Source organism: Pyxicephalus adspersus, chromosome 3 (assembly GCF_032062135.1).
Source record: "Pyxicephalus adspersus chromosome 3, UCB_Pads_2.0, whole genome shotgun sequence".
In the NCBI taxonomy this organism is placed as follows: Eukaryota; Metazoa; Chordata; class Amphibia; order Anura; family Pyxicephalidae; genus Pyxicephalus; species Pyxicephalus adspersus.
The window spans coordinates 28,284,824-28,305,300 of record NC_092860.1 but is presented as its reverse complement, the minus strand read 5'-3'; the positions used below and the strand labels follow the sequence as shown (position 1 = coordinate 28,305,300).

Here is a 20,477-nt window from a genome sequence, read left to right as displayed (position 1 = left end):
CTTTTACCACTTTTCAGTGCATAGGCCATGTCTGCAGGTATCCCCGATCTATGGCACGTTACGCCTTCAAGCCACTCCTGATTTTTATGTAAATGTACCCAGAGGTTTTTAAAGAATTGGAAGCATGCCGTGACTGACAAAAACTGTACACAAAGATCCATGTGGACACTCTGGGAAGTAGAGGGGGGATGTGGGGCAGCCTCCGAGGGGGAGGGGGGGTGTTATTTTATCACTCCATCAAGCTGCTCCCATGGGCAGGATCACAAAGCAGGATTGGGTCCTGCTGAAAAACATCCACGTGCTAAGAGGATCTTTGAAGCAATTGATACCCAAAATGGTAATAAACAAAACAAAACAAAAAAAAAAAAAACAAAAAAAAAAAAAAAAAAGGAAAGGTTCTGTATAAAGAAAAAAGGGCTCCCACTGAAAAACAAAATGAGAGCTTAAACCATCAGTGCTCCCGTTTTCTTCCCATTAATGAGGTGGCTAAACAAACAGACGTCCTTAGAGTCGTGTTTGCACAACCATAGAAGTCCAGGCTTGCTGACAGGTTGCTCAGGTATCAGGTTTTGCCTGCAGAGTTTTCTAAGCAGCACAGGAAGGAGAAGAATCTCCAAGAAATTATGGGGAGATCAACTTATACAGGTAAAGTATTACTACATCAGATAATAAAATAAACATCTTCCTGATCGAACTCTGCTGGCCATGCTCTCAGAAATCCAGGGTGGGGATTGGCTGCACCTGTCCTGATTGTAAGACATCCAATAAAACAAAATCACATTCCAAATATATAAAAAACTGAGGAACCCCAGGGTTAGATGAAGCACAATTACATGCAATATACATATACACATATATTGGTCATCCCCAAGTTAAGGACATCCAACATACAGACCCCTCCTAGATACATAGATTCTCTGTTCCTCTGCAGGATGGAGGTGATGGGGCAGTTTGCATGACTTGCTGAAGAAACCTTTTGCTAAACACAGCTGGGACTGAGCTCTTCTGTAACATCTTGTAACTCTTTAATGACCAAGACAAACTCTGCAGTTGTTTCTTTTTACATATCAAAGCACAGCTTGCTCCAGAAGTTAATGAATGTCTAGGCTACAGTTTTTTTTGCTTTGTTTGTGATTAACTCACAGTGAGGATTTTATACAGTAACTGACACCATGCTGCCTAATATGTGGAGACAAAAATCTGTCCTAATTGTATTTATTAAAATATTGTACCTGTTCAAACTTACATACAAATTCAACTTAAGAACAAACCTACAGTCCCTATCTCATATGTAACCCCGGGACTCTCTGTATATATAACTTTATATATAATATAACTTGTTATTATTATAATGCACTATGGTCTTCCAATAGCTGTACAGCTCATGTCCTGCAAGAGACTTCCTGATAGGAGGAGGCAGCAAAGTGACAGAGAGATAAGCCTATCAGTCGGCTGCTTCTGGCCAAACCATCCAATCCCAGGCTGCGTGATGGACCTGGAAGAATGCCTATAGCAGAAGCAATGACTGAGGTATTCCCGGGCTGTGTGGCATACAGGGATACACCTGGTCGGTAGGTAGCGGTCAGGCTGAATGGCTTGGTTATACCATGGAAGAGGTAAGGCGCTGTATGGTAATGAAGGAGACACCTGAGGAGCCTCCATTATACAGCCCTGACAGGTAGCAATGATAAGAATTACACAGAGCTCTGACAGCTCTACAACATGACAAGGAGCCCACGGACAGCCTAACACCCCCCACTCACCTCAGTACCGGCCATACAGCCCGCCGCCTTCCGACCCGCTTTTATCTCCCCCGCTCCATAGTGCAGTTCGGCTGTCTGTACCCGGAAACAGGCAGCCGGTGACACCGGAAGAGGTTGTGCAGAGTAGGAAGGTCACCGCCTCTTCTTCACTGGCTGCACTGGGCATGCTCGGGTGAGGAGAGAGATGCGACATGGCAAAGCTGATCCTGATGTGTGCTGGGGGGGACACTGGATCCTAATGTGTGCTGGGGGGGGACTGATCCTGATGTGTGCTGTGCTGTAAAGCCACATACACACGTCCAACGGTTCTCGCCCGATAATCGGCTAAAGGCGGATATCGGATGAGAATCTGGTGTGTATATCGTCCGGGCATGCTCGGGTGAGGAGAGAGATGCGACATGGCAGGACTGATCCTGATGTGTGCTGGGGGGGGGACTGATCCTGATGTGTGCTGGGGGGGGGGATAGACTGATCCTGATGTGTGCTGTAAAGCCACATACACACGTCCAACGGTTCTCGCCCGATAATCGGCTAAAGGCGGATATCGGATGAGAATCTGGTGTGTATATCGTCCGAACGACCGATGGGCAACCAACGATCCTAATGCAAGGGAAGGGGGCGAGAGCGCAGCAGGGTGTCGCTCCGTCATTCTCCCCCTCTCCTCTCCATAGAGAAGAACGGTGCTGTATGTACAGTACTTGTGTATGCATCGTGCAGTGGTAGTCGTTAGAAAAGATCGTAAAAGCTCCTTTCCAGCGACTATTATTGCACGTGTGTATGCGGCTTTGGAGTGGATATCTGTTGTACATGTGATGCTGTTCTATCACTGGGATTTTATCTTCCAGGTCCCCAAGAAAATCCTCCACCACCTTAGTTCCCTACATTTTCTGAATGTCATGTTTAGGACCATTTTTGACTCTTAAGCTCCCATGTTTGCTTTACAGCCCTAAAATGAGAAAATTTTTTACAAGTTCTGCAAAATGGGTTAGCTGACCTTCAGATTAAGATGCAACATTGTTCAGAGAGCCAAAACCCATCTGAGCTTTAATGATAAAGTAGAACATGTTCAAATGTTACCTGGCGTTCTTGCACAATATCCGGGCACATGATATATTTTTCAAGCCTTGCCATGACCTCCCTAGCGCTGTCTGAATGGACAGAGACTGGACCTGAGATACTGCCGTCTTGTTTGTGTGGTTATTTTGGCAAAGAAGGTTCTCTGGGATGGCAAGAAAACAATGTGAGTTAGAGAAAAAATGGCAAATGTGTGGCGGGCAGAGTGAGATAACAATCTATTGAAAGGTTACATGTGGGTAATGCCAATACTTGGAACTTTCTTAAAGTGTACCTAAAAGGTAGACTTCTATGTAAGGTAAAAATGATTTTTCCTCCCGGAATACCTACGTCAAACATCCCAGGAGGCTCTGGCTGCTCCTTCTGCACGAGCCCTTGTCTCGGGCATGTGCAGAAGGGGCATTTTTCCTACTAGGAACATGCCGAGCTGTGCTTTGATATGCAAAATGAAACAACTGAATAGTTTGTTTTGGTCATTAAAGAGTTACAAGATGTTGCAGAACAACAAGCCTCTGTCCTGCACAGGAATGAGCAGGGAAGCCCCTTTGTATCCAGCAGTCCTCTGTATGTCTTGGGGACTACCTGTATTGGGCCACATTTATTGTGGTTTTTATTTACATTTATATCAGTTATCTGTAGGCACCATTTGAATAAAGATCTAAAACAAACGTGCTGCTTCATAGTTGCTTCAGTCAACAATTTCCATTGAGTGTACTTCACTTACTTGTATATTTTACACACAGATATGGTTCCTTTTCTACACACAAACACAATACACACATATTAAAGTGTATTGCAGTAATGCCCATTATTAATAATAATAAACAGGATTTATATAGCGCCAACATATTACGCAGCGCAGCACACACAATAGGAGGGGAGATAGTATATTGCCTTGTCCTGCATCACAAATGTTTTATGAAGGTGCCCTATGTCCCCCCTCCCTATTTTTTTTTTTTGAGCTGACCTAATCAGCTCCCCACCTGTTCCACCTTTAACCTGTTCAGCTACAAAGTAGGAGCCCTGTGAGATGCCTAACTACGATTATCTTTTCAAACAGCAGATGGCGCCAGAAACCTTCCCAACCAAAAGCACATTACTTAAGAAGGAGAACAGTCTGAAACTGCTTTTTACTTGGAATTGTTTTACACTAAAAAGAGGTTAAACCTCTCCATCTCAAAATACTATATCAACACTATGGTGTCTGTTAATATAACATGTAATATTATATAATATGTAAAATTTTCACCTAAGACTCACCCAACTTTTACCCATAGCTTACACATTTGTTCACAATGGATTCAATTAGGAAATGTAATAATAAGTAATTAGACCTATGTGTTACACATTTACATATTTAATCTCTAAGCGAACTTTAGGCAAAATTGCCCACCATGATTTATACCATAATCTGTAAAATGAAAAAGCTCTTTTCAAATCAATCTGTCTTTAAAATTAAATGCTGCAGGTGAAACTTGCAGGCATGTAGATTTTTCAGTCATATCTACAGAAGTCTGTTAAACATTCCCAACAGAGTCAAAGGGTTTCTGACAAGCTGAGTCACCATACAATGATCCCTCGTTTTTCGCGGTTAATGGGGACCAGAACCTTCCGCGAAAGCTGAAAAACTGCGAAGTAGGATTTCCCTAAAATAAAATACAGTGCCCCTGATTCATCAAGCAGAATCGGATGATCGCTCGCACATTCGTATTCGCGATCCGAAATCGTATGCCGTTGCGCTATTCAGCAACTGAAAAAGCTCGCGGCCAGAGCCGCGCATCTCCGGCAGCTTTACACTGGCGAGCTTGCATTAAAAGTCACTGTTCCCCTAAAATCATTCTTTCTAATGGCACACACATTACCCATAGCCCTAAAAAAAAATGCGCTGTTTAAATGTAATTGCTATGATCGCACCATTGAGCTTAACAGATCCTCCTTAATCGCGCAGCTGAAATCTAATCGCCTTAATTGGCAGATTCGCGCCCCCCTATTGCTCATTATTATGAAGGCAGGAATCCGGCTGGCAGTGAGAAAGCGAGTGTACGCGCACACTCGAGTCCGGACCGCGGTAAACCGCGATCACTGGCCGCGCGTACTTTCGCGCTTCCAGCGAGCGCGGATTTTATTGATGAATCAGGGGCAGTATGCGAGACAGTCAACATCATGGACAAGACTGGCGAGATACAACAAGAGAAGATGCTAGGTGAGGCTGCGATGATGCGCAGACAATCAACTCACAGGGATAAACCCACTCGTACTCTCATTGGTGGATGTCGCACCGGAAACCAATCACGCGCCTTTATGAGAGCCCATGGTATGTACTCTGAGTCAACTCATCTCTTTGTTTGACATGCAGGGATCCTTCTCTCTCGCGCATCAACATGAAACAACGCTCCTTTCCGCAATGTGGCTGCCGACATGATTGTATTTTTTCATTTTTATTTTTTGATGAATATTTTGGAAAAACCCACGAAGCATTGAAGCCGCAAAACACGAAGAGCGAAGTGGCGAGGGAACACTGTATTTTCTTATTAGTACATAGCTATGATGGATAATAGGATTATATTGTATTTCTATTGTATTATGGCCCAATAATACATTATAATCACCCAGGAATCAAGGAGGGTTATAGCGGGCTACACTTTGTGCATACAACATTTTTTTGTTTCATTGTAATTATAGTTTCAATGTAATAGTTTTAAAGTGAACTTCAGTCTTGCCTGTGTAGAAGGGTAAACACAATGTGACCAAATTGCTAATCTCAGGTTTATTTTAAGGTACCCCAAATTGTAGCTAGTCAGGTACACTTGAACACTTAGAAATACTAGTATATGTTTTCTTCAAAATAAAAAAAAAGTTACCCATGTTTTTTATTTTAGCTCTATACTATAAATATTTTTTGTTTATTAAATGCTGCCTTTCCAAAATACTTACCTTAAAGTGCAATAACATATAGTAACTACTACTAATTATTTTATTATTTATATGATTACATTTCATGAAAGTAAACTACTTAGTTACTAACTTTTTTATGTTTTGAAGACTAGAGCTATGCATGGAGACAGGGATGGCAAGAAAACCATCAACACCAAGTAAAAAGATGCTCTATTCCTCTTGATGGTACGTGCAAGCCCATTAGAGCAGCTAATTTTCCAAGCATGCAGGTAATTCCTTCTTCTACCCATCTCTAGTGCTCCTCCACCTGCCTTTATTACTAGCACCTATCATACTCATACTGTGCAGGGTGGTGGCTGGGCTGTTACTGGTGCTTTGTCTGGTTTGGAGGTTGAAGCTGTGGGAGGTGGCCTGGTTGATGGTGGAGTAGGTCTGGTAGATGTATGGCTGGTTTTCTTTTCTCTACCTAAAGCCGCATACACACTTGCAATTATAGTCATTGGAAAAGATCTTTCACAATCCTTTACAACAACTAAGCACTCCACGATGCATGAATGATGCTGTTTATACAGCACTGTTGTGCTCTATGCAGAGGGGAGGGGGAGAGCGACAGAGCGGCACCCCGCTGCATGCTGTCCCCCTTCACTTGCATTACGATCGTTCATCGCCAGGACGGTCGTTTGGACGATAAATAATATGGCATGGAAGGGTGCATCCAGCAACTAATGCACATCAGCATTACAAAGAATGTATTTCACCAAGCACATAGCAAATAAAAATAACGGACATCCCAAATTTTTCAATGTTTTCATGGTCTGTAAATTTCCAGATGGTTGGCAGCACTGCCATCTTCCAGCAGATGTGATAGATAGTAGGGTTCTGTGCCAGCAGACTTTTTATCTTTCACAGCATGCTCTGCTCACACATTACTCTTTCTCATGCACATCTCTTCCCTGGCACCTGCTGCTCTCCACATTGTTCTGTCCACACATGCCCTCTCCATAAGTTGTGACAGTTGTGAGGTGCTGCCAGTGGGAGCTTGGACAGGCTGGAGCAGTAATGATGAGTTGTAACAATAAACACTGCAGAAGTGCACAGAAGGAGAGCCTGTCATTCAGGATACAAAATCAGCCATATCCCTGGACCTAGGATGACCAACAGCACTTATAAAGTACAGAGTGACAAGGAAAGGCCAGGGATCTGCACACTACTGCTGAAACCAAGTATTTTTTAATAATAAAATGTTACTCTGCTTCTGCAACATATAACGTCTGTGTGGCCCCACGCTGGTACGTTTAGTAACTACTATGGTGAAATGTGTTTCATCTATCAAAATGGGTTTTAAACTATCAAAATAACAAAAGGTCCTTATTTAAAAGTGCATCAGTTTTACAAATACCTGATGGTGTTGTGGATGGTGATGGGCAGTACCTCTGTGTGCTACAAGCGTATTAGCCATTCAGGGAATGTGAGGATTTTCACTGCTGATTCACAAGTCTCACCTACTCCTACCCATGACTTTTTGGATTAGCAGCGCTTTTCTGAGGGAAACCAGTTACTAGTATTCTTTGGGGATAAAACTCCATGAAGATGTCTTGGCTGAAATTTAAACCTGGAATGGTATATCTAAGAGAGGGTGCTAGCTCCTGAGGCATGTTTTAGCACATGGTAGATGAATAACTGTACCTAAAAGAAAACCTTGTACATATTATTATACAGCGCCATCATATTATGCAGCACTGTACAAAGTCCATAGTCGTGTCACTAACTGTCCCTCAAAGGAGCTCACAATCTAATTTCCCTACCATAGTCATATGTGATTAATGTAGTCTAAGGTCAATTGTTAGGGAGAAGCCAATTAACCTAACTGCATGTTTTTGGGATGTGGGAGGAAACCGGAGTACCCGGAGGAAACCCACGCAGACACGGGGAGAACCTGCAAACTCCATGCAGATAATGTCCTAGCTGGGAATCGAACCTGGGACCTAGCACTGCAAAGGCTGGAGTGCTAACCCCTGAGCCACCGTGCTGCCCACACACATACATATACCCTGTCAAAGTCACATTACTGGCTCACTTCCAAAAGAAGAGCTCTTCCTGTTCCATTGAGCAGAGAACTTCATAGTGGTTTGTTAAATCCACACCACAAACCAGCTGTGCATAGTGCAGCTCAGTGTAGTGAAGAGTGGGTAGCAATATCTGCTTTCATTCAAAATTAGCCCGTTAGGGATGTATTAATCAGTACAGAGCTGTGTTGTGATTTGTTATGTGTGCCTTTTACATTTGTCTGAGGTTGATCTTTAAAGTGTAAATAAGCCCAAAATCTATTTTTTAGTATTCATTACATTGGGTTTTGTATAGTGCTTGCCTCCTTCAGACCTGTTAATAGCACAAATTCTTTCCCTATTTTTCCATGCTTGTAAATGATATTTAATTACCAAGGGAAAGACTTTTTTCTGCTATGGTAAGTATTGTGTAATTATAACTCCTCCTTTCCATCTGAACCCCACAGATGTTCAAGTTGGTTGAAACATTTTATTAGTTTAGGTTTACTAGACAGTTTTATAGTCTCGCTGTTTCATGGTTTTCACGTAATTATTACTTGGAAATAAAAATAAATTAAATAGACTAAAACTGAAACAATAACACTGCCACCATTTTTATTGAAGCAAAACTGTACCTTTTTTTTAACAGTATAAATAAAGACAACCTGAAGGGTAATGCAAATTAATTAAAATATAACTAAAGGAAAAACTAGTTTTTAGATTTGGATAGAGTAATGAAGGCTTTATAGTGTGGCTTTATTGCTGTCTGTGTCTGCTGTCACTTTCTCCAATTGTCTTGATCAGCAATGTCACCAGGAAATAATGTGGGGGTAAATCTAAAATTTAAAGTTCAGAATAGAGCAGAAATATTTCAGTGGGGACACTTGTGCTTGTAAGAACTGTCTAATGCTGCATATACATGCATTGTATTTTTCTCACTAGAAGTTATCTTGCATGATTGCTTCCAGTGACATTAGAACAAACAAGAGCTGTAAACACATTGCTGTTCAGTTTTTTTAAGACGGGAAGGGGGAGGATAAGCAAGAGACACCCTACTGCATCCTCCATAAAAAAAAACAGAAAAATATAATAGTTAACAATAGCAGTCAGTCCCAGTTGGTCATTTAGTAAAGCTCTGAACAGCACTGTAGGACCACTGTTCATATATCAAATTTAAACAATGATGACAATTACCTAGCATATATTTGTGGCTTAAAGGGGATTACCCTCACATTGGAAATATATCCTCTCATTTCCTGTTCAGTGTACAGGACAAGAGGTGAAGGGAAACACAGATGGCAAAAAAACCCCAAAAAAAACTGAAAGCAGTTTTAACCCTATTACCGTTTATTTACCCTAGTTAAACCCCACTCCATTCAATATAAAAAGACTACTAAAACACATGTAACTATGTGTAAAAAAAATGGATTTTGATTGCACATGATTATTATTATTATACTGTATTTAAATGTAGCGCCAACATATTACACAGCGCTGTACAATAAATAAGGGTTATAAATGATAGACAGATACAAACAATGACATAGGAGCAGTAAAGGACCCTGCTTGAGCGTACAATCTAATAGGTTTGGGAATTAGCACTCAATGGGATGTTAAAGTCAGCAGTGCTTTTCCACATTCAATCAGTGAAAGTTATCTATTAAAAGTTTACTTTGCTAAGTGTGCATCACATGTAAACACTGTGTAAACCTGTATTATAATGATACCCCCTACTTCCCCCTGTTGAATGTAGTGCCACATAATTAATAGCACTTTCTTCCAATAACTATAATAACATCATGCATGCATCAAACTATTCAGTAACTTACTGTGTAATATAATATAAATGAAATAAGCATATGCAAGTAACATCACATGTAAAAGTATCAGCAATATCTCCAGTAGGCGACTGATCATTGTTCCTTTAAGCAGATCGGAAGGATGTATGTTTACTAGTTTAAGATTGTCTAATACTCATTTTTTTTTATTTTGTTTGGATACAGGATTACTGTTTTCAAATTGTATAATTCTTAAGTCTATATTGTTTTCTATAAAAATGATTAGGATTCAATGTGTGATACTAACATCCTTTTGTCTTGTCTATGTTGTTCATTGCAGCAAGTGCCCCAAGTTTATGATGCATTAGGCGCAGGGCATTGTTTATCACAGTAGACCATGTTAGGCAGTTTGCTCGCACTTTGTGACAATGTCCACAATGATGATAAAGTAAAGCTTGCATAACCAAGGAATAAACACCACTCTCTCAGCACCCCTGATAATGTAATGCATAGGACAGAGCCAAGTGACGTGGGCAGAAGTGCCAGGATGGCTTGTGGCAGCGGTCTGTGTGACTCACCAGCTGTGGTGGTTTAGTATAAAATAATGAATGGTGTAGAGTGCACTTTATAAGTAAGGGTATGTATTTTATTCAATGTGTTTGGATGGTATCACTGTCTTGCCAGCCCTGGTGATGAGGATGAAGCTCACTAAATGCAGTGTGCATGTAAAGAAGTGAGAAAACAGGAAAAGTGCAATATATAGAAATAATAGGGTGAAACAACAAGAAATCTAAAGAAAAACAATCTGGAACACACAGCTAGTCATATGGTACCCTTCTCTACAACATGGCAGAGGAAAGTTCTACCAATCCTAAAGACTTGCATAATTTGGTTATGGTGCTCTATATTGAAATAATCACTCGGTCCTTTGTGTTTCTTACTGTGCAACTGATGTAAAAAAGCTTGGATGTTGGAGGAAATCACTGCATGAGATCCCTTGATCCTTGGATTGTTTTCTGGACCTCAACAATCAGCTGCGCGTGGGCCTCTGAAGATGAACCATTAATGGACACCCTGATGTCAGGAACTGACAAAAGTTTAGACAGTTGCACAGATGAGCAGATTGTGATGTGTGTTTGTTTAAAGCTATGCAATTGCTGTACAAATCTCCCCTTCATTGTAAATGATATTTTTGTACTGCCTTGCTAGATAAAAGTGCAGGACAAACCTGCTTGGACTGTTCCTGGGTGTCCCTGTCACATGCATTGATACCACTTCCACTACCAGCTGACCCTATACCTTCTTAAAATAAATATATTTACACTCCAAAAGCTGCAACAATCCATCAATGGTCTACAGTGACTTGTACTTACTTATAAATATCTGTACATATCAAGAGATAAAAACTGTCCTTTTTCCCAAAATGTCAAAAAAACTATCATGCCACTCTGATCCATACAACGGTTTAATGTATGAGATCTCGGTGAGTGGACATGATCATTTTCTTTTAGTATACATGTTTTTTTTTTTTTTACATTTTGTTATGGAATTTCACATAAATAAACACACACATACCTGCTGTTTTGTGGGATCTAGATCAAATCCTTTTATTATTAATTCCTTACATTTGAGTCCTTTGTAAACTATTCATGTAATTATTGCAAAAGTTGCAGGTGTTCAGGATACCATAATAAAAATAAAAATCTGTTTATATAATACTTCTCATGGGACAGAACCTAGAAATGTAAAATAGTTTTTGCATGAGGCATGACTAATTTTATGTAATTTGAAGGCAACTAAACATGCTGGTAACAACCTGTGGATCAAGGCATTGCCATAAATCTAGAGAGAACCTAATAAAACGTTTATGTAGCCTTGTAAATCCACAGTCTAGTAAGAAACATTGCATCATATGTCTTATTACATTTAGGCTTTGCTGCAAGATCCAGTGATGTGAGATGGAGCATGGGGCTGCTGGGATGCTGAAGTCAACTTTTATACTATATCAACATTACACAACAGCTGTTATATACACAATGACTATGCCACAGAAGAGGATAAATAAATAGTCATATAAGAACAGGTAAAATTTGTATGCTTTTTTTACATATTTTTTTAGTACTGAAGTTGTAAAAAATTGAGTTTTTTCCTATTTTGTTCTAGTGTTCTGGTGGAGTAGAGCACTGTTTAAATTTCCTAATATTGTAATATTATATTTATATATTTAATACTTAGTTGAAAATAATGTTGCCAACATCTTTAAACCCTGTTTTGTATTTATAATGTATATTACATGCATAAGAGAGTGAGATGGGATCCCCTTCCTGGCGGCCTATATATGGCCAAGGAGCTTCTTTAGAGTAAGAAAACTCTTCCCTTCCGGGGTGACAAGGCCATGGCTCATCACCTATTTATGGCTCATTTACATGGAATTTTGTTAGGATGCTGCTGGGTGAACATGAAGCCTAAATGGATGATGCAGACCAGTGCTTCTCAACCAGGGTTCTGTGGAACTCTAAAAGTTCTAAGGGTGTTGGAGATTGCAATGAACAATTGGTGCCTCTCAGCTCAGTGTGACTGACACCAATGATCTTTATGGCTATCTGTAAAGGTGGCATTCTTCTCACTGGCCTGCAGAGTAAGAAGCATTCTTCCCAATGACCACCACGATAATACACTGTGAGCTGTGGATGTAATAAATATGAAAGGGGTTCTCTGTATACTTGATATGTATTTTAAGGGTTCCATTATGTTTAAAAAGTCAAGAAAGGCTGCTATAGACAATGCCTCCCCTTAATGTCTCTGATATTTTCATTCTCCAGTCCCATGATTTCTGATCAAATAATTTACGTGTTGTCGGATTACAATTGAATATATTGAATGTTAATTGTCCAATTTTGTTTTCAGTTTATATGGTGCATTTAAAGAAAATATAATTATATTAGGCACCAGTTGGTTTACATAAATGTAATTAGTTTCTCAAAAGTTGTCAATTGTTAACTAAAAGCAGCTGAAATCCCAAGTTACTATCAACAAAATACAATAATACTAGGAACTGACAAATATTGCAAAGTACAGGCAAATATCAATGACATGCAGACACCATAAACAATAGGATGATATCAATGACACTCGGATATAAACATGAGACAGATCCCACTAAAGGGCCCATAATTCCACAATAGCAGGTAGTTTTGTGACAGGCGGGCATGCAGGTGACAGGCAGGTATCCCAGTCATGGGCAGATGTCCTAATAACATGTACTTTAGGTACAGGCAGATACCCCAGTGACAGGTAGGCAGAAGTCTTAGTAACAGACAGTGATGTGCAGATTCCCCAGGTACAGGTACCCTAGTGACAGGCAGGTATCTCAGAGACAGGAAGAACCCCCAGCAACAGGCAAATTCTTCAGTAACAGAAAGGTTCCTTATTACAGATACCCTAGTAACAGCTCCTCTTTATTCCCTGACCTTTTTATGGTCCTATTCTGCAATTGCTATCAATCTATGTATGTCCACAATGTTAAAGGTATGTTCAGTTCATTGTATATTTTTGAAACTCAGCAAACAAGTTTTAAGGTAAAATATATCCCATAAACTTATTGGGGATATTTAGGTTGTATTTTATGTCCTATAAAAATGTACTTTAGATCTACATTGTATCATGCAATAGAAACATATTTTCCCAGTATTGAAAAAAATTGAAAATTTAGCCTGTACAGAACACAGGGATGACAATAAAAATGTAAGAATTCTGCTCTCTGCATATCTTCATTCAGATAATTATGAATAGATGTAAGTTAGACATTGGAAGAGGCAGGGTCCTCTTCTCCTCCTCCATCACTGTCTGTATGTCTGTCATTTGCTACCCCTATTTAATGTACAGTCCTGCCTAATATGTTGGCGCTACATAAATCCTGTTTAACAACAACAATAATAACAATAATAATATTAGTTTTGTAAATGTGGTTTAGTCATAACCACTTAAAGAGCAAAAGAAGGCGCAATGAAACCTGACAAACACTAGATGGCAGTATGTGCTTTAGCATCACTAGCACCCTTACCATTTATTATTATTATTATATATTATTATTGTGGTCTTCTGGACTTTCCTAGCATGTGAAATCCCTTATAATGAACATCTATCATTTATAGTATTTCTATTTGGACTGGTAAATGTACTGGTAAAATGTTCTTTGTTGTATCTGTTCAGTAATAATAGAATTGTTCATCCCTCCAGAAACCCAATGAGCTGCTAACTTTCTGTAGACTGCCTGTGCTGCACTGTAATTTCAATCAGCTCTGCCCAATATATTTCTGTGGAATAAAATGTATTGCAAATCAGGAGAACAACCTAGAATGAAAACTATGCTCCTCTATTGTTACAGCACATTCTAGGACAGGAAGTATTTGCATATAACTTGCAGGATCACAGGTAAAAATTAAGGGAAAAAAGTTAAAAACTAATGCAGCCACCACATATGAACACAAGAATTGGTAACCTGCGACATAATACATTGTAAGTACATTTTCCACATTATACCTATTCCTATTATGTCAAAGGAATACACTGCCAAATTATTAATATGCATTAATACAATAACACACTTCCCCCACCTCCTAGATTGTAAGCTCTTCAGGGCAGGGTCTTCTTCTTCTGTGTCACTGGTATTATCTGTCTGTCATTTGCAACCCCAATTTATTGTACAGCGTTGCGTAATATGTTGGCACTATATAAATTTTGATTATTATTAATAATAATAATAATAATAATAATAATGTGGGATATAATAAACCAAAACACAAAGTTTATCACAAGACAAATGTGGTATACCTAGCCATTCTGACTCTATTCAATCAACACTAAGTAAATGTAACCAACAAGAAATAACATATTTGGGCCTAATTCATTATTCCCCCAGTTGATTCCTCCAAAAATTCGCTGGTGGTGAATTCTATGGTCATATTTTTCCACAGGTCTCCTATTAAAACAATTACTCGTTCTGCCACCTAGTGGCCAATCGTCGACAGTGCACAGCTGTCACAATATGAAATGAATTGAAAGGAACTAATTATATTGAATTAACTGAATTTAACTTCTGGGTTCTACTTGCATAGAAGCATGTAATAACAGATTGCACTTGCTGCAATGTGCTGTTTCTTTAAAATGAAACTGTAAATGGTTTACTAGAGGATCACTTTATTTCAGTGATTTGATTGCAACCCATCAAATAGTGTAAATGACAAAAGGAAGGCCATTTTGCTAAGGTTTTCTATAGGGGTGTGTGAGTTATACCATACCTTTATGTTAGCACACAAAGAGGATCAGATCAAATACAGTAAATTCATTTTTCTGGGAACTTATTTTTATTATTTTTGCTAGATTGTAACCTTATCGGGGCAGGGTCTTTTCTCCTCCTCCTGTGTTATTGTCTGTATCTGTCTGTCATTTGCATCCCATATTTAATGTACAGAGCTGCATAATATGATGGTGCTATATAAATCCTGTTTATTAATAATAATAATAATAATATTAATTAATATAATAATATTAATAATACACATAAAAATTAACACATTACCTAAGTGCTAAACAAAACTCACGTGTAAGCAGTTTTCTGTGTAACAATATCAGTATAAGGTATATTTATGAAAATGTAAACTTTAATAAAAGTTATAAAAACAAGTGCTGAATGATTTTCTCTAATATATGAGTTCTTCTGTTAGACTTTTGGCACACATGGTTTGATTTGTGCTGTCACTTCTGCAGAAACTACAACTTGTTTTGCTGTCTACTACATGTGCAGGCATGGCATTATTAATTGGTGCGCTGTGCTTCAGGGCTTATATCAGTCTTGCTTAAGAAGCAGGAAAATAAATGGGTGGGCACAGTAATTAAGGAGAATGAGAATATTTTGGGATCATTTTACTTACTGTAAGTTACCAGTGACATACAAATATGTGGACAGCTGATGAATGTTTAAATATGATTTACAAAATATAGGTTAGAGCAGAAACATCAATTCAGGCATGACTATGGATTTTTAAAATTATAGACTAGAATGCAAATAGTTCATCTGGCTGTTTAAACAAAGAAGGCTTTGATTTATTATAGCAGGTTTTTGTTGGTAGCAAAGAAGATCTCATTTCTTTACTAGAGGACAAACAGGCTATAAAAAATAAAAATCTAAAATTACCAGATCATTTGCAGGAATGATCACAAACACACACAATCACTCACACAATTTTATTTTATTAAATCATTTTCAGCTTTAGTGTGAAGATCCATGCTGAAATAAAATATGACCCCAACATGTTTTATGTTTTTATGTTCTACATAAACAGCTCTACACAAATACAATTAAAAGGAAAGTAACTAATAAATATTTTTAAAGTTTATTTCTACACCATTTATGCATTTCACCTGTTGAGTTCTAATCTTAGCAGATATCTAAACCTTTAGCTTAGTGCTTACGTTTCTACTAAAGATTTTCTGGAAAGGCATTTTTAATATGTCTGTACCTCCTAGATTGTAAGCTCTTTGGGCAGGGTCCTCTCCTCCTTCTGTATCATTGTATCTGTCTGTCATTTGCAACCCCTATTTAATGTACAGCTCTGCGTAATATGTTGGCGCCTCAATGGCCTTCTCGTATGAGTGGATGGACAATCTACTGTGCGTGTTGAGCATTATTCCTGTCTATGGAGAGGCTGTGCAGTTCCTGGTAATCCAATGGAAAAGAATTTCAATGGTTCATCAACAAATAAGTTGAGGGCATAAGTTACAGTATCATGTTGCAAAAGAAACGTGTCTTTATATTAAAACTAAAGTAAGCACTTTTAAACTATAATAATCATATTTATTGTTTCTGTACATTAAATAATGTGCAAGCTGCACATTTATTAAGGCATTATTAGTTTCTGAAAGAACCTAGAGAATTTTCCCAAAATATAATCTGTTAATTATACTTAATGACGTTGATTGTTTTGTTCAAACACAATGACAAGACTAGACATGATATGCCCGTGTCTTCAGGTCTTTTTCCTTCAATGTCAAAAAAGCTTGGCTGTGCACATCCGTTCCTGTCACATCTTCCTAATCCCTATACCTAAAGGATGTCAATATGAAAATGCTTATTTACATTCGTCCTATTCGGCTTACTCCTACTTTCTGCTCATTTAAAAGAGCACTCAAAACCCATTTTTTCAAACTTGCCTACCCGTCTTATTCTGTCTTTTGAAACCACCACTACTTCCCACCACTACATATCTCCCATCCTATTGTGTGTAAATTCCCCAACCTACTAGATTGTAAGCTCTTCGGGGCAGGGTTCTCTCCTCCAGTATCACTGTCTTTATTAGTCTGTCATTTGCAACCCCTATTTAATGTACAGTGCTGCGTAATATGTTGGCGCTAAAAAAATCCTTATTATTAATAATAATAATTCAGGTGAGGGATGGTGGGAGAAAACTATAAGTGGAACCGTTTTCACACTTGTTTAGATGCTTCTCTAGTGATATCCCCCCTGACTAGTCCTCACGTTTCTACCAATCAGAGTAATTGTTGGCGCTCATGCTCAAGGTAAATGCTATGGGCAGATTTATGACTAAAGTGTACAGCGCTGCATAGTATGTTGGCGCTATATAAATACTGTTTATTAATAATAATAATAAAAATAATATTATTAACAATAAAGAGTATGACTACACATACTAGCAGACTAAATAAGTCCTTCTTATACCAAGTTTGATTTACTTTATATACCTAATCATGTTCAGGACTGTGATGGGGTGATTGAAAGAATGCCAACTAGATTAAAAATCAGGGTTTTCTTTTTGGAAGGCAGTTAGCAAGCAGCTTTGATCCCAGGCAGGCTCTATGTAAATGTCCTAGATGTTTACACTTTGACTGGCAAAGTTTCATAAAAAGGGGGTTCATGGGGGTAATAGGGGCAATACTGTCTGTAATAACCACTGGTCAATGGGGAAGCTGCTTGCCACGTACCTTCCTTTGTGTTTAAATCTGAAACTTGTACATCAAATCAGAAGCTTAGTATAGGGTGAAAAAGCTGTTACTTTATTGATATTGATTGTCAATCTAGGATAAGGAGTTCATTACTAGCAAAATTACCAGATAAAATGAGAAAAAGTCAGGAAAAAAAGGCAAACGCAGTCATTTTTTTTAAAGGCATGATTACCTACAATAGACATTCCATTTTTTGGGGGGTTTGGGTTTTGGTGAATACTTTGTGGCATGCCTGCTAAGAACACTTTTATGCACCTTTGTATTGGAGTTGACATTTGCAGTGTAATTGGTGAATGCTTTATTATTGCAACACTTTCCTCTTTATTTCCTGTGGAATTACTAAGGGTTATTGAACAGATGAAATATTTAACCACAGAGAGTGTGGGCTTACAATTTACAGAAATTCTATATTTTCTTTTCTGAAATACAGAATAAAAATCATTTCAGAAAAGTAAGCTTGCCCTGTATTATGTTGGTTTATTGGGTATAATATTATACAGAAAGGGGCTGTTTTCAAACATGCTATCTATTTTGTTATTTTCCAGACATGGATGTTGTGGATGTTCAAATAGAAGCCAGAGGCATGTTCTAGTCTTTCCTTTGATGGAAGTGATCTGAAAAGCTCTTATAGCTTTGAAATACATAATTTCTAGTGCATTCCATGACCTCATCCATACTTACATGATCCTGGCTAATAGGCATCAACAAACTAGAAACATGTTTTTGTGGCATTTATTTAAGAAGCCTGAAGAAGCAACATTATACAACTATTTGCAATAACTATATTAAATCAAATATTTTTAACAAACAAGTCTTTATTTGAAATAGAGAAATAAGGAATAGCAATGGTTTTATTTATATCCCGGACCGGTGCCATGTATTACCTTTCATTGCTGATTATCTGGAGTCTTTCACTGCTTGTTGCATGTGGGAAGGAACTTTAAATAAAAGTATGTAAACAAAAGATGGTAATTATTGGGTCGTTTAATTGGCAAGGATAATGTAAAATTGTTTTTCTCTGTATTGCTTGTGTTGGACAGTCCCTGGTGGAGAATCTTCCAGGTCCATGTGGTGTAATGGCAGTAAACAAGATCATCTGCTGTGCTGCATTGGGAGTGGCATTGAAAATGAATGGCACCATGGTGCAGTCTGTGCAAGGAATTGTCGAGTATTGGCTTTTTTACCTTGTTTTGCCACATTTTTTAATTTTGGAATGAATGTTGTGTCATGTTTGTTTTGCTATCTGTGTCCCCAAATGAAAATGAGGGGGGGGGTCCTTAAATTGAAACACCTGTATAGATGGCATCTCTTTCCCATCTCATCCTCATGATAGGAAGCAAATAGTAATTCAACAAAATACTTAAATACAACAAAATCAACTAAAAATAACCTAACCTCTAAACTATCCACACGTAAAAAGTTTAGGTTTTACAAACATTATTATTTTTTTCCTATCCTTAATCTTCAAGTGGCATGCATAAAGCTGCTGATTCTGATTTTCTAGCTTGGTACAAGAAAAAAAAAAAGAGAAAGACAGTTGATAGGCTGCACTTGTGGCCGTCTGACTTAAGCTAGATACACACTTCCAATAATTATCCTAAGAAAACCAATGATTAAGACTGATCAATGATTATGCACAATTATATTTGAACGATCGTATTGTGCGCAATTCCGTACATGCTGTAACGATACGATTGTTCAAATATATTCCACCAATAGTGTCCACACGCTAGTTACAATTGTTTGAACGATGCAGGGAGTGACATGTAAAGGAGAAAGTGTATTGCAGAAACGTGCACGATCACTGAACAAACGTACACACGATAGATAGCGAACGATCATCAGCCAATCAGATCCGCCGTGACGGTCGTTCATTTCCAACAACAATTCTTGTTTGTTGATGTCGTTAGTCAGTCGTTGGTCACCTTTTTTGTGAACAATTTTCGGCCGATCGGTCATTCGTTGTTCGTTTCCAACTTCCAATTTTTGTCGTTGGAAAGGATCTTTCACGATCCTTTCCAACGACAAGGGAGTGCACGATGCATGTACGGTGCTGTACATACAGCACCGTTCATGCTCTATGGAGAGGGGAGGGGGGAGAGCGACGGAGCGGCACCCTGCTGCGCGCTCTCCCCTTCACTTTCATTACGATCGACTGTCGTCCATCGTCCGTGGATCCGGCAGGTCGGTCGTCCGGACGATGGATGACACCGACTGTACACACGGCAGATTTTCGCCCGATAATTGGCCGATGCCGATTATCGGGCGATAAAAATCTGACGTGTGTACGTAGCTTTAGTCCTGGCCTTTTCTCCTGCTGGAAGAAGATATCCAAGCAGCTGGACAGTGCTGGAAACAATGGGACTAAAGGGAGGTGTGCTGTAGAGGAGATAGGAAAAGAAGTGCGGCCAAGAAGAGGGAAGCGCCACATGTAAGGTGATGCTTAAATTTGAGTTGTTGGTTGCTATGCTCCTGGCCATTTCCATTGAAGCTAACTCTTTTGTGTGCACATATTTGAAGTGTTTTTTTTTTCATTTATTGTACTGATATTATTATGTGTCTGTGGGACTGTAACTTGTGGCACAGTAATAGGTTTATTTTGTGAATACAAAGACTGTGGCATATATGTGCTCTGTATGAAGCGAGTAGGTTTAGGTTTTAAATAAACCATGCCCATTTATGCCACTTCCACTGTTAGATCTGTTAGATGTGGCTGTGCCCACTATATACCACAGGGTGCCATGTGCACCAAATTATTTTTCTTGTAAGAGTGCCCAGGAGCGTCCCAATCTTTTTTTTTCCTAACAATGTCCCTGCCAATAGTGTTTTATCTCTAGTTTTGGTTGTTTGGATGCTAACTATCTATGGTGCATTTGCTGTGTTAGCAAATAGTAAATTAC

The 20,477-nt window shown here is 38.7% G+C and overlaps 1 protein-coding gene across 2 annotated transcripts in view; it reads right to left on the bottom strand.

Annotated features, from left to right (window-relative positions):
* Positions 1-1,895, bottom strand: part of TUT7 (terminal uridylyl transferase 7) — a 28,229-nt gene extending 26,334 nt beyond the window's left edge. The window contains exon 1 of one of the 2 annotated variants that reach the window (XR_011919757.1): positions 1,764-1,895. The gene's annotated coding sequence lies outside the window, so the exon portion shown is untranslated. The remainder of the gene's footprint in view (positions 1-1,763) is intronic. The other variant, XM_072404073.1, reaches the window with a different exon arrangement.
* Between the last annotated feature and the right edge of the window lie 18,582 nt (positions 1,896-20,477).